This window comes from Phasianus colchicus, chromosome Z (assembly GCF_987193195.1).
Source record: "Phasianus colchicus chromosome Z, bPhaCol1.hap1.1, whole genome shotgun sequence".
NCBI classification, from domain to species: Eukaryota; Metazoa; Chordata; class Aves; order Galliformes; family Phasianidae; genus Phasianus; species Phasianus colchicus.
In genome coordinates this window covers 74,604,412-74,616,739 of record NC_143476.1, presented here as the reverse complement: position 1 = coordinate 74,616,739, position 12,328 = coordinate 74,604,412, and the positions used below count along the sequence as shown (strand labels likewise).

The 12,328-nt window shown below is 38.9% G+C and overlaps 1 long non-coding RNA gene across 1 annotated transcript; it reads left to right on the top strand.

Moving 5' to 3' along the window:
* Positions 1–3,522: 3,522 nt before the first annotated feature.
* On the top strand, positions 3,523–8,224 carry LOC149913086 (uncharacterized). Its single transcript, XR_016462025.1, has 3 exons — positions 3,523–3,856; positions 6,257–6,373; positions 7,123–8,224. It is a non-coding gene; the product is annotated as an uncharacterized LOC149913086 (long non-coding RNA).
* The last annotated feature ends 4,104 nt before the right edge of the window (positions 8,225–12,328 follow it).

Genomic DNA, 12,328 nt, shown 5'->3' with positions numbered 1-12,328 from the left:
GCATTCAAGAACAGCAAGAAGGAAGATCTGAGAAAAATGAATCAGTCTTTCTTACCTTGATCGCTGGTAAAGTGATAGAGCAAATGATTTTGGAATTGTTTCCAAACATATGAAGAACAAGTCAAATGGGAGCAGTCATCATGATTTTATGGAAAGGAAATCTTTCCTGGCAAACCTGACAGCCTTTTTCAGTGACTGGCTTGGTCAAACCAGTCAGCAAGTCTGCAGATGATATGAAGAACGGTTAGCATGTTACATAGATGTGCTGCTGTAAGAATACACCGAAAGAGTTTCCCAGAGGTTGTGAACATTATTCTCAGAGATATTCAAGCTTGACTGGACCCAGTACTGTGTTGACTCCTCTTTGAATAAGGATGATGGACTAGATGATCTCCAGAGATGTTTTCCAGCTTCAACAATTTGAGACTCTATAAAATGAGCAGAAAAAAACTGTACCAAGTGTCCCTTGGTTGTTACTGGATTTTGCTTCCTGCTAAAATTGCTTGGCATCTCCACTGTTAAAAGAGAAAGGAAAAGTTTCTTTCTTGGAACGGGTGCAGGTCATCTCAGTCCTGGAAGGTGTGCATGGGATTTATTAGGAGTTACTGAATGTCAGCTTCTGAGAGCAAGTTTTGGTCACTTAATCCTTCTGTGGTCTTTCCACATTGGCCATGAACTCTCTGTAGTTTCAGAATATTCTTTATTTCTTTTGGAAAAAGAAGTGTTGCTGTAGTTGATGAAGTTATACCAGGGCAATCCTGATATAAGAAATAAAGATTTTTCATTTTACTAACTAGTTTTCCAGCTGTGTAACATCCACCAAAGCATTTTGATTAAGTCACTTGATAAATATCAGAATAATTTCAGAGCTTTAAAAAAATGAGAAGACATGTCTGGCAACAAAACTCTCAAAATCTAAAACAGGGTTAAAATTATGAGCTGTTATTTCAAAATCTGCCTACTCCCACTTGAGTAATGCAGATTTAGTGCCAAAAGAGAGAGATTAATAAGTTAAATGCGTAAAAAAGAAACCATTTAATAATTGTATATAGAAGGAATAATGAAGACATATTCCTTTACCTCACCCAGATTCCCAGTTAGAATTCTGCTTAGACAAATAATTGACACATATTTAATGTAGACATTTATTTCTCCCTCTTTTTCCTAATTATTTCTGCCTAATCGTATTCAGGATGCATAACCTTTTCCATAGACAAATCCATCTCCAATACTTCATGAGATTGGAGTTTCCACTGACGCTAGCTGTAGTTTTCTAATAACAATGTTATTATACGTTAAGTTCAGCTGAAAAAAACTACTGACACGCAATAAAAGAGTTTAAGTCTTGATACTGTTCATTTACCAAGTAGTGAAATTTCTTATGTGGTTGAGTTGGTTTTCAAGATGATCTAATAATTAACAGAATCACATCCTTACATAAAAAGATATTCTTCCCTGGACATGATCATGGACAATCCATGGGTGTCCATGCTTGACAGGAGGGTTGGACAAGATAACTTCCAGAGGCCCCTGCCAACCTTAACCAGCCTGAGGATCTATACTTCTGTGAAAACTTTGTTTTCCTTAAAGGGGATCCCTCATAATGCATTTTGTGGAGAAAATGAACTAAAATTCGTATTAAATTCTCATTTAGCAGATCACTAAGAGATTACCAGAGAGCTTTCAGAGCTGAAAAATATATGTGAAATATTCTGTAAATGCAGGAAAAGAAATCAGATGGAAATGTTCAGTCCATACTGAAATGTCAACAGCTGTGCAGGGCTCCCAAAGTGAGAATATCTGAAATGATTTGGAAAAGCTTCCTCAGAAACGAGACCACCTGGCTTTTATATGTATTTTTTCTTCTAGTATTTCTTTCCTGCTACCTGTGCTGCATTTTTGCAGCACTAGAAGAGATCAGCGTAAAGCATTATTTGTTGAGAGGTTGGGGCAGAAGAGTGCAGTTCAATACCTATTCCAGAATGACCAGAATGAGCAGTCTATAAGTGCTGCACTGTATCAGTCTGGGACTCTCTGTTGGATCACAATGTGGACAAGTGCAACAACTGCAGTAGAACTGACAGAAGTCAAGCAGTTGCAGAATTTAGTATTTATGTTCATACTTGCAGAGTTGAGCACTGACCACAAAAACCATTAGCAGACTGACTTCCCTTAGGAATCTTCCCCTACTAGGAATCTTTCCCTAGTAGTATCTTCCCCTCCTTCCCAAACCCCAGTTTGTTTCCACAGCTATATAGGTAGCTCTCTTCCCAAGAGCAGCAGAACTGCTCAGAGCTGCCATTCTGCTTCCAGGAAAAAAAAAGAAAAAAAAAATACACCTTAGCAGTTAACAGATACAGAAAGTAACTTAAAATGGTATGTATATAACAGAAAAATTGGCCTGGTCATAAAGCCCAGAAAATATTGTTTACTGTCAAGGACTAGTAATATCAATGAATATTATCACGAACTAGGCAAGGATTCATTTGCAGGTATGAAAAAATAGCAGGTTGAAAATGATGCTGATTTCTTTGTCAGATTCTGCTTCAGATTATGCCTAAACACTGCAGACAACTGTACACAACAAACAAAGCAAGGAGCAAAGCGTACCCTTGACATCTTGTTTCAGACCTGTCTTGTGAGCAGCTATTTCTACAGCCACTAGCTGATTAAAAGCCATTACAGAGTTAGATTCTTAGTGGTAAAAATATATTTATATCTTTCAGAAGTCAGTGACTTCTGAAAACCAGTTTTGAACTATGCACATGGTCTCTGGTTTATGTTAAGTCCCCCACTAGTAGATGTATGCAGGAAAGAATAAAATTAAATCTGAAACCAAACTCTTTCTGGTTTGGCATGACTGACTTGCCAATACAGAATCAGCTTGGACAGGGCGCTTTTCCCTGTTTATGGGAGTTGAGATTTTCTCCCAGATGAGGTCCTCACTCATGAAGCCATCAGGCATCATTAAAGGACTGGTGGGAAACTTGTGTTGGTTGTCTCTTAGGTACTCATGACTACATGAGTGTCATGTCCCTGATTCAAACTTAAAAGAAGGGAGAACTCAGGAAAACTGAACATAGCAAAAATATGCTTTTAATGAGCAAAAGAAAAAAGAAAAAAAAAAAGATCAGTTGAGTGTCAGGTGTGACCACTTTTAGTCTAACCATAATCTGTGTCACAGATTCAAACCTTTACAAGTATAAATACATATATATATATATATATATTTTGCTGCTGCTGTACCTCATGATGGGATACTTTATGTTCAGTAAGACACTGGCTTCTTACTCCCAAATATGCCTAAAGCTATATAGATTCCAGGTTTAGTTAGTCTCACCCTTGCTTGTAAATAGTCCCAGAGGAGCAGATCAGCACATCTGACTGATAAATAATCCACTTGTAAAGGTATTCTTCTCTCATGCTTCTGAGGTCACCCCCAGCATTCATCATAATTACAGCATCACAGGGGCAGCTCTGGTTTCTGCCCTGCTTTCCTCCTGCTACTGCTGAGTGGGAGAATGTGGCCACCTCTCTGGCTTCAGGACGTTGCATTTCCTTGATTTATGGCTGCCCTGGGGCTGCTCTGCAAGACAGGGTCGTCCAGACCTTCCACAGCAGTGGCAGATGCAATCTCTCTTTTCCAGTTGAAGGGCTTGAAATAGCTGTTTAAGGGCAAAGTATCCTTTAAAAGGCCCCATATAGAGCTTAAATGCTGGATTGAAGGCCTCTTGAAGGGAATAGTACTGTCTTCCCCACTGAGACCTGTCCCAGAAGACTACCGAACACTCAGGGCTCCATATAAGAAGGGAAAGAATCAAGGATAGCTATTTTCAGATCTCAAGTTCTTTCCTGGGTAAGGCTCCCCAACTCCCTTGACACTGCAGGCCGCAGCCGCAGCTTGTCACACCCCAAACACTCTGGCCCTGGCAGCATTCTCCACCACTGAAGTCAATGAAATTGCAGGCTTTCATCACCTCTGGGGGGAGGGACGGTTGTGCGCAGGAGTCAGTTGTGAACATGGCACATTTCACACGCATCCTTTGCACCGCTTGGCGTCGCGGATCTGCTGGGAGCGAGCTGTGGTGTGTGTCAGCCATACCGCTGCGAGGACAGGGACAGCTGCAGTCTCCAGACACTGCAAAAGTTTTACATAGAGCTGCATTTTACACATATCTAGCCTGAGTTTACTGGCATCTGTCAGCTAAGATGGATATGGTATGTGGGCCCTGGAATAAAAAGATGTCCATTTCATTTTTCAAAAGAATCCAAATCTATCAGTAGTAACAAATAATAAAAAAAAAACCCAAACTATTGCACTCACTTGCAGAGAGGAGAAAATCTGCTGCAAAAGCATTTTGCAGCTCCTGAAAGCTCCAGACTGAATTGTTCGGCAAGATGCAAGGCCATCCATGTACTCAAAGAAACGGGCTGTAATTATTAGCCATTAATCACCACTAGCAGTTGGAACCTGGTTGCATAGGGTTTAACGTGAATGTAAATGAGGAAGGAGGGACATATGGGAATGAGATTGTGTGGCATATTTGTTTTGTTTTGACTTCTTTCCAGACATATTTCACTTTACATAAATATTTGAATGTTGGATCAGACAGGATTTGCAGCACAATAGCATTAGGAATGTCTTTGCAAAAACTGTGATATGGATTAAATTAGCCTCCAAGCAGGAGAGGGGGGCAAATGAAGCTTTCTCAACGTATACATTTGAGGACTACTCAACATTTAATTATTTACAGACCAGAGGGACTGTCTCCCTTGCCAATTTCTCCTCTATTTTTTTTGCACACCCTCTCTCACTGTGGTGCAGTTAGAAAGTGAACTGCCCTTTTTTTTTTTTTTTTTTTTTTTTTTTTTGGTGACCCTATCTGAAGTTCCTCACCCAAAGGAAGATGTTTGCCAAACAAGGAGGTCAGGCAGCACGCATGGGATGTCAAATTGCAAGTGGCCTCTCCCTGACCCCCTATTTCATCTGCAGAGGGTTAAAGCTGCTTTCTTTGGTACTTTTGGCATAGTCCTTCGTCTCCCTTGCTGTGCAGGGAAGGGCAAGGAAGACCCACCCTGAGCACAAGCGGCTTCCTGTAGCAGTGGGAAGCTTGCCCAGGTAGTGAGGCCAGGAGCCTGGCACCAGGAAGGCTTCTGGGTCTCCTCCAAGCGCCACATTTTCTCGGCTGGCAAAGGGGATTTTTGAGGAAGGGCACTGGGAGGTAAAGCAAGAGCAGGATACCTAGAGGAGAGCACTGCAAGAGTGAAATCTGCAATGAGAAAGAGAAAACATCTCTTTTTATGTTCTTTACAGTGATGAAAGTCTGGAGCAGCTCTGCAGAAATCAGTAGGTATATTCCGAATTCAGAGAGGAGTAAAGGAGATAGCAATCTGACCCCAATGCTTTAAAAGGTTTTTCTAAGAGTTTCTCAGGTCAGATTTCCTCCAACTCTATACTGCCAGGATAAAATAGGTTTTCAGATACATCCTGTTGAATATGACATGTACTTTTATTTAAAGCATCTTTTAAATGAGAGTGTGTTCGTTAAATAAAAGAAAAGCAAATGTAAGAGCTCGTAGCTAAGTAAAGCAGGAAAGGGCTTAAGAGTGAGATTTGATTGTTTACATTCAATGAAAGGAAAAGTCTGATCTGGAGTGCTCAGATTTAATCTTGGTGCAGATTAAAATGGTGCTATTGTGTTCTGCTGGGCTGATTGGAAAGGTGAACCAAGGCTTTCCTAGGACTGTACCATTGCAGTGCACATACAGACTTGCATACAATAATGCAAGACAGTCATTCAAAATTGCAGAGTCTGGGTTCTCTGGTATAAGTAACTCTAATGTTGTCTTTCAGATTTTGAATTTTTTCGTGCTGTTGTAAATCACCCTTGAACATGGCTTTTGGTGGGTTTTTCTAGCTGTTGCCTGATGTTTCCTGTTTCTCCTGCCTGGCTGAAAAGTCAGTTGTACCGTACCGAGGGTGTAGTTGTTTTTTTAAGGAACTGCAGCAGATTACTGCTAGTGCACTTGCTACTTCTGTGCTGTATAATTAGGCAGTTCTCGTATCCTTCAGCAGAAACAGTCTGCATGACATGAGCAGTGGTGCCTAACTTTTAGAGACAGTCACAAACACATGGCGACTTCTGCAACACATTTCAGCTCAGAAAGAAGGAGTCAAATGTGATCTCTAAAAAAAATAAAAATAAAAATGCTTTGTTAATACTTTTTTTCAACTATTTTGTGTACATATATACAGGACATGAAGCAAGGCACTGAAGCATGAGATGAAGTTGAATTATTCAGCAATCCAATGACCCTAACAAAGATCTGGGGAGAGAAAGCAAGTTAGGATTTCTGAGACCAACACCATGAGGTTTGTTTCTAAGAGGTACTCCTGCATCAGATGGCCTTCTCCTGTGTCGTGGAGCAAGAGTTTTAGTACTCCATAACTTCATTTATCTTCTTGTAACATGAGGTGCTCAGCTTCCAGCACCTTAGGAGGACTTCATCAAAAAGTCACAGAAATGCTTTGAAAATGAAACCTAATCTTTGCCAAAGCAGGTAGCAAATAAAATGTTGTAGGAACATCTCTGTGCTATACAAGCATCCAGATGGTGTGGCAGAGGTGAAAGCACTTATGAGGATAGCCTATCTGAGGTTGTGTCCTCCTGGTTGGCTTTGAAAGGAGGTGTTTACTAATGCAGGACAGGTGAAACGTGCATCCCTTTCAGTCTAAGTTCAGTTTCTTTCAGAGCAATGAGGAAAGATCAGAGCATAACTTTTCTTTGATCATCTTCCAGGTTTCAAGGGTTTTTTATGTCTAGAATTTCCTTTTTTTCTTTTTCGTTCAGGTTTTTTGGGTTTTGGTGTGGGTTTTTTTTTTTTTTTTTTGGTTTTTTTTGTTTTGTTTTGCTTTGTTTTGTTTTTGTTTTTGTTTTTGCTTTTGTTTTTGGCTCAGAGAAACTGTTAATTGTTTCAATTCAGACCAGGACGCATAGAGATAAACAGACCAGGACTGTGCTGGGAGGCTGAGACACAATGATCATTAGAGACCAACAAATCTCCTTATGCTGAGAAAGGAAAGAGAAATAAACAACAGCTATTGCCTTTTTCCTGTTTCAGGTCTTTGCTTCATCAGAATGACATTTTAGAGAACCAAAGTGAGGAAATGTGATTGAAAATGAGCCGATTTTATTCTGGTTGAAATATATTTGTGTCTTCAGCAATTGAAAGTGCAGTAGGGGTAATGACAAATGTGCAGCCCTAAGTGGACCTGAAGAGCCACTTCACATATTTTTGAAAAACACACCAGTCCAAACTGGTATTAGCTCAGCTGGGAATCCTACACCTGTGACAGAGGAGAAGATCTAATCTAAGCATCTGAGGCTTGCAGGCCAAGACTATACAACACTACTGGCTTCACTCTGGATTCTGTCACTCTGCAACTCGTCATGAGAGGTCACGTCAAGTGGGACCTCAGGAGGACTGAAGCACTGAAGGGCCAGCACTTGGAGCAGAAGCACTGCAGGGCCAGGCTTTACTGCACTCAGCAGAGATATGTACAGGGCCAAGAGAAATTCTCCTAAGGTCCTCACAGTAGCTCAAAACAGTGATAAAATAAGGAGCCTTGCATCTGTTGGGTTGATTCAGTGCATAACGAGCATTTTCTGCACTTTTATAAGCTTGTCTAATCGTCAGCCCAGCTTCAGTACGTTTCTTATACATGTTTACTCCCAGTTATCTGTTTCTGCCTTGTTTTGATTTTCTTTGCATGTATGCTGTGAATATGTAAACACATCTCTCAGGCAGTTTCACATCAAGTGAAACCTGATAGAAAACAGATATTGCATTTAATTATTTGTTAAAAGGCTTTTAGCCAGACTCCCTTTGGCACCCACTACACATTAAGTAGGAGGGAGGCACTTTCTGTAGCTGCAGTTGGCAGCTGATGCTCTGCATGGCCTAAGATGCAGCAGCAGAAGTGTGACCTGTGTTAGTCAAGGAAAGCTAAAAGTAAGGCAGAATTCCTTTTATTGAATCCTAAATGAACAAATTTTAAATTCCCTTTGTTATTAAGGACCAATTCATACAATGTTTCAGTGGCTTACATGAGTACTTATCTGCTTCTGACATTCCCAGCTGTGTCAACATGGGAAGTTCCAGGGGAAAGTCCCTCCTTGTGCTTTGAACTGTTTCAGGTTGTGGACAATATGCATGCAAAAATAAAAACATGGCCAATTTTCCCTGTTGTGTACATTCGTTTTTTTTTCATGCTGTCTCCCTTAAAGTCAGCCCTCATGTGGGACTTAATGAAGAAAAATTTTCAACGTATCAACATATATTTAATTTCAGGCACATTTCCATTTCATTGACTGTTGTAGGACATGGAAACACACACAAGAATATGTCTAGTACAAGCAAACACCAAAGAAAGAACAGAGAAGTAGGTAGATTGTAGGGACAGGCTGCTATGTCCAATCCTACAATCTTTTACTGAAATAGATCTTCATTGCTAGGTATTCTTTACCTTGTCTTCATCTTTTTATTCTGTTCTAAAGGGAACAATATAGATACATTTTACTCACAAGCTTTGTTATATCCAAATATTTGCTGCTGTTAGCCACATTCCTACCTTCCCATTGAGAGATAACACCCACTTCCATATCCTTCCCACATCTGGAAACCCCCACAGATGTTTGTTCTGTAAAACCACACTCTGTTCCAGCAGCAGAGTGCCTGTGGCTACAGTGAGGATCATAAATTAAAATAACGTATGAAGGCCAACACACGTGGATAGCACTGCAGAAGCAAGGAAATAATCTCCGCAGAGATGTGAATGCTTGCATTATGATGAAACATATTTTGTGGCCAATTTATCTAAACACTGTTGTGCTTAAGAGAACAACAGTATTCAGACCCAGGAATTTATTTAAAAAAAAAGCAAATGAAAAAGCTGCAGATTGTTCAAAGCAATGAAAAGATGTACCTAAAGTTTTTGAAAAGGCAACCACATCCTAGCTTTCAGTGCATCTGAAATTCCTGAAATTCTGGATTTTACTAAAGGTAGGTCCACCCAAAGATGTCAGAGTAAAAATGCAGACATCTAATGGTACGCAAAAAAAAGAATACAGTCATTATTGAGTCAAGTCGCTGTCAGTCCCCCCACCTTCCTTTATTCCACTTGACAGATTTCATCCCCTTCCTTCCCAGGTCAAGCACGGAGTGGCTCTTCCTTCCTGACCTGGGTTTCCATTGACCCAAGTCAGAAGCACTCTCAGGAGAGCTGGAGAAGCCCCTATCTTCTCCATTTTTGGAGCTCAACTTTCAAAAGGATTTCTCTGAGACTTTGCTGCTATTGAACTTGAATCTAAGCTTTAAAATGATTGTGAATTCCAAGTCCAGTATCAAACATGCGATCCATATGTTGTCTACAGAGAACAGGCAATGGAAACAAAATGTGGCTCAAACTGCTCACTTAAAATATGTATCATGGTGCTAGTGCAAATATGAACACTGGACATTAGACTGGCTAATCAAACACCACAGAAAGGAACATTTCATTTTGAATATAAACACAAGGTGACACAGGGCTCTGAGGAGACACAGCTTCACATCATGAAAAGCAGTCACAGGAACAAATGTTCTTTAACATTCTGTATTTATGTTTTTAATTGTTTCACTTTTTTTACTTAAAGCAGATTCTCCTAATTGTGTGTATTTTTACTCAAGATATGATTGCTGTCAAAAAAAAAAAATCATAATAAACCTTCTGCCTAGCCAGGTACAAATTCCAAAAAAGTGACTCACAGCAAGGCACACAAAGAAGTAAAATATATGTACTGTGTGTATTTTTTCATTTGTTTCTCAGTGCTGTAAAAAATAAAACATTTACAGCCTCGGCATTCTGCTACTTCTATCTATTTCTATGAAAAAAAGAACAAAACACTGTTATCATTACATTACAGTAGAATTAGTTTGCTTTAAAATGAAGTGTGTGACGCTGTACAAAAACATACAGTATATTTGTCTCTATAATGCTATAGCCATGCTTAGGATCCTAGAAGTTTAAGTACTGTGTAACATCATGGCTCTTGGGCTATCATATTCAGCCAGAAATATAAAAAGACATTGCAACTTCACTGTCAACATAGCTGCTTTGGAATCAGTCCCTACTCTGGAAAAAATAAAATGGGAATGGGGAAGGAGTATTCTATCTTGCATTTTGCAAGTGGGGATTGGGAGATTTGGCTCCTAATCCAGAGCTCATTGATTCAGTGACAGCCCTTCCCAGTGATTTGCTGAAGGTCTTCCAAGGAACTTTTCACAGCATTAATCAAAAGTCTGTCTTCACCAGAGAGAAAAGAGATTGCAAGGAAAGGAGGAGAAAGACAGACTTGACACGCTACATCTTTGGCAAACTCCAGAACATTTCATGCTCGTGAAAGCTAGGAGCAATTTTTGTATTGCGCTGTTTGTGAAAAGCTGTCAGGATTCAAGTTATGGCTTGTATGCAAAAAGCCTCTTTTCTCTTAATGGCAGCCTCTCCCATTAGCAGATGAACAAACAGATTGCGATGTTTTAGGCAGGATCCTCTCAAAAGTTTTTTTGGATTAAACAGCTTCTATTCTCATCATGTCTGATCATGTCTTTCAAGAACATACATTGCAGTCTAACTTCAGACACATGCAGACAATGTATCTTAGTCGTTCTGCTCTAGGGAGGACACTAGGCCAAGAAAACTCATTAATGCTTGTTTATCTTCTTTACTTCTAAATTCTTTACTTTTTTTTCACTTTCCCACTCAGAAGAAATCCTTTATTTTCAGGATAATGGACCAGCCATCTAGATGACTAAATCTGTAATAGTAGTTAAGAAATTACATAAGCTGATTCAACCTAAAACTGATATTCAGGGAAAGAATTGTTCTGAAGTTGGAAAAGACAGAAAAGGTACTGGACAGCTGAGAGTTGACAGTTCTCTTATGAAAAATCATTAAAATGATCAACAAAATTTCACAGATTTCTTTATTACTCACATGCAGTTATTAAACAGTCAATTGCTAGTTTAAAGAATATTTAAATATAAACTATTATGAAAGGTATGACAGTTTTCCATTGCATTATAAACATATGGTATTCTTTTATACTGTGACCAGCTCTGTTAACATAAGCAACATGTTAAGTTTTTTTTCATGAGGTAGCTGTATCTCTTGCTGAGATAAAATTGACCAAAAAATAAAAAAATAAAAAATAAAAAACAACCACCTTTTAGGGATTAAACTGAAATGAGCACTGAAAAACTGCACTAGAGAAAGATAAGAAGATGAGTCCAAAAGTCTGCATGTTAAGACATAGGAAATTAAAATCGTTGAACTGCAGGTAATAGAACTCTTATAACTCCCACACCTTCTCTTTTAGAGCTTTAAAGAGAGCTTTTAAGGGAGCTACTTTAAAAAGCAGTCACTACAGAAACAGCAAATGAAATAAATTAACAATTCTGTAGAAAACAGGTCATCAAGATCAATTAGCATTCATCCAAGTATTCTGGAAGAGTATTTAGGAATCAAATTACTGATCAGGTAAAATATATATATATATATATAAAGATTCTTATTACAGTTCAGAGATGTGAAGTTTTAAAAACCAGAGACTGGCCTGATTCTTGCAAAGTGCTAGCTAGACTTTCACAAAGTGTTTTCTGTATCGTGTTTTTAATGTTTGAGTGAGCTAAACCATATCTATTCAGAATGCAGCAGGCAGCACTGAAATGTATTGTATGTAATGGATTAGTAATTAGACTTTAAAAATCTGAGAAAGTCACTAGAGAATTTGTGGCTATTCTGAAGAGAAAGAGGGATTCAAAGGGGGGAAGAGGATTCAAAACACTATTCTAAAGAAATGAGATGCCGGCAATAATGAAAACCTTAGGTCAAGTGACGGGATATAAATTTAAAACAAGATATTTGTTTACATAATTGAATTTGCCTCCACATGATATCCCTGAAATCAAAAGCTGAATGGATTCAAAAGCACTAAAGGCACTCCTCTGGGTAGACCATTATAGACCATAAAACTTACTAAGTAAATACATTAGCAGTGCAGGCATTTATGCTCTGAGTTGAAAAGGAATGAGGAAACCCTTGGAATGGAAGCATACCCATAGAAGATTGTTAGATTATTTTCTTCTATTGGATTTCTTGTGCTCTGCTTACTAATCTCAATTAGATCTAGATCAAAGGCATAGCTGCCGTCTTAGGCAATAATTGCTATGTTTTAATTGAGAAACAAGTCTTATATCAATTACAAATTTGAGGATCTTATGTTGAAAG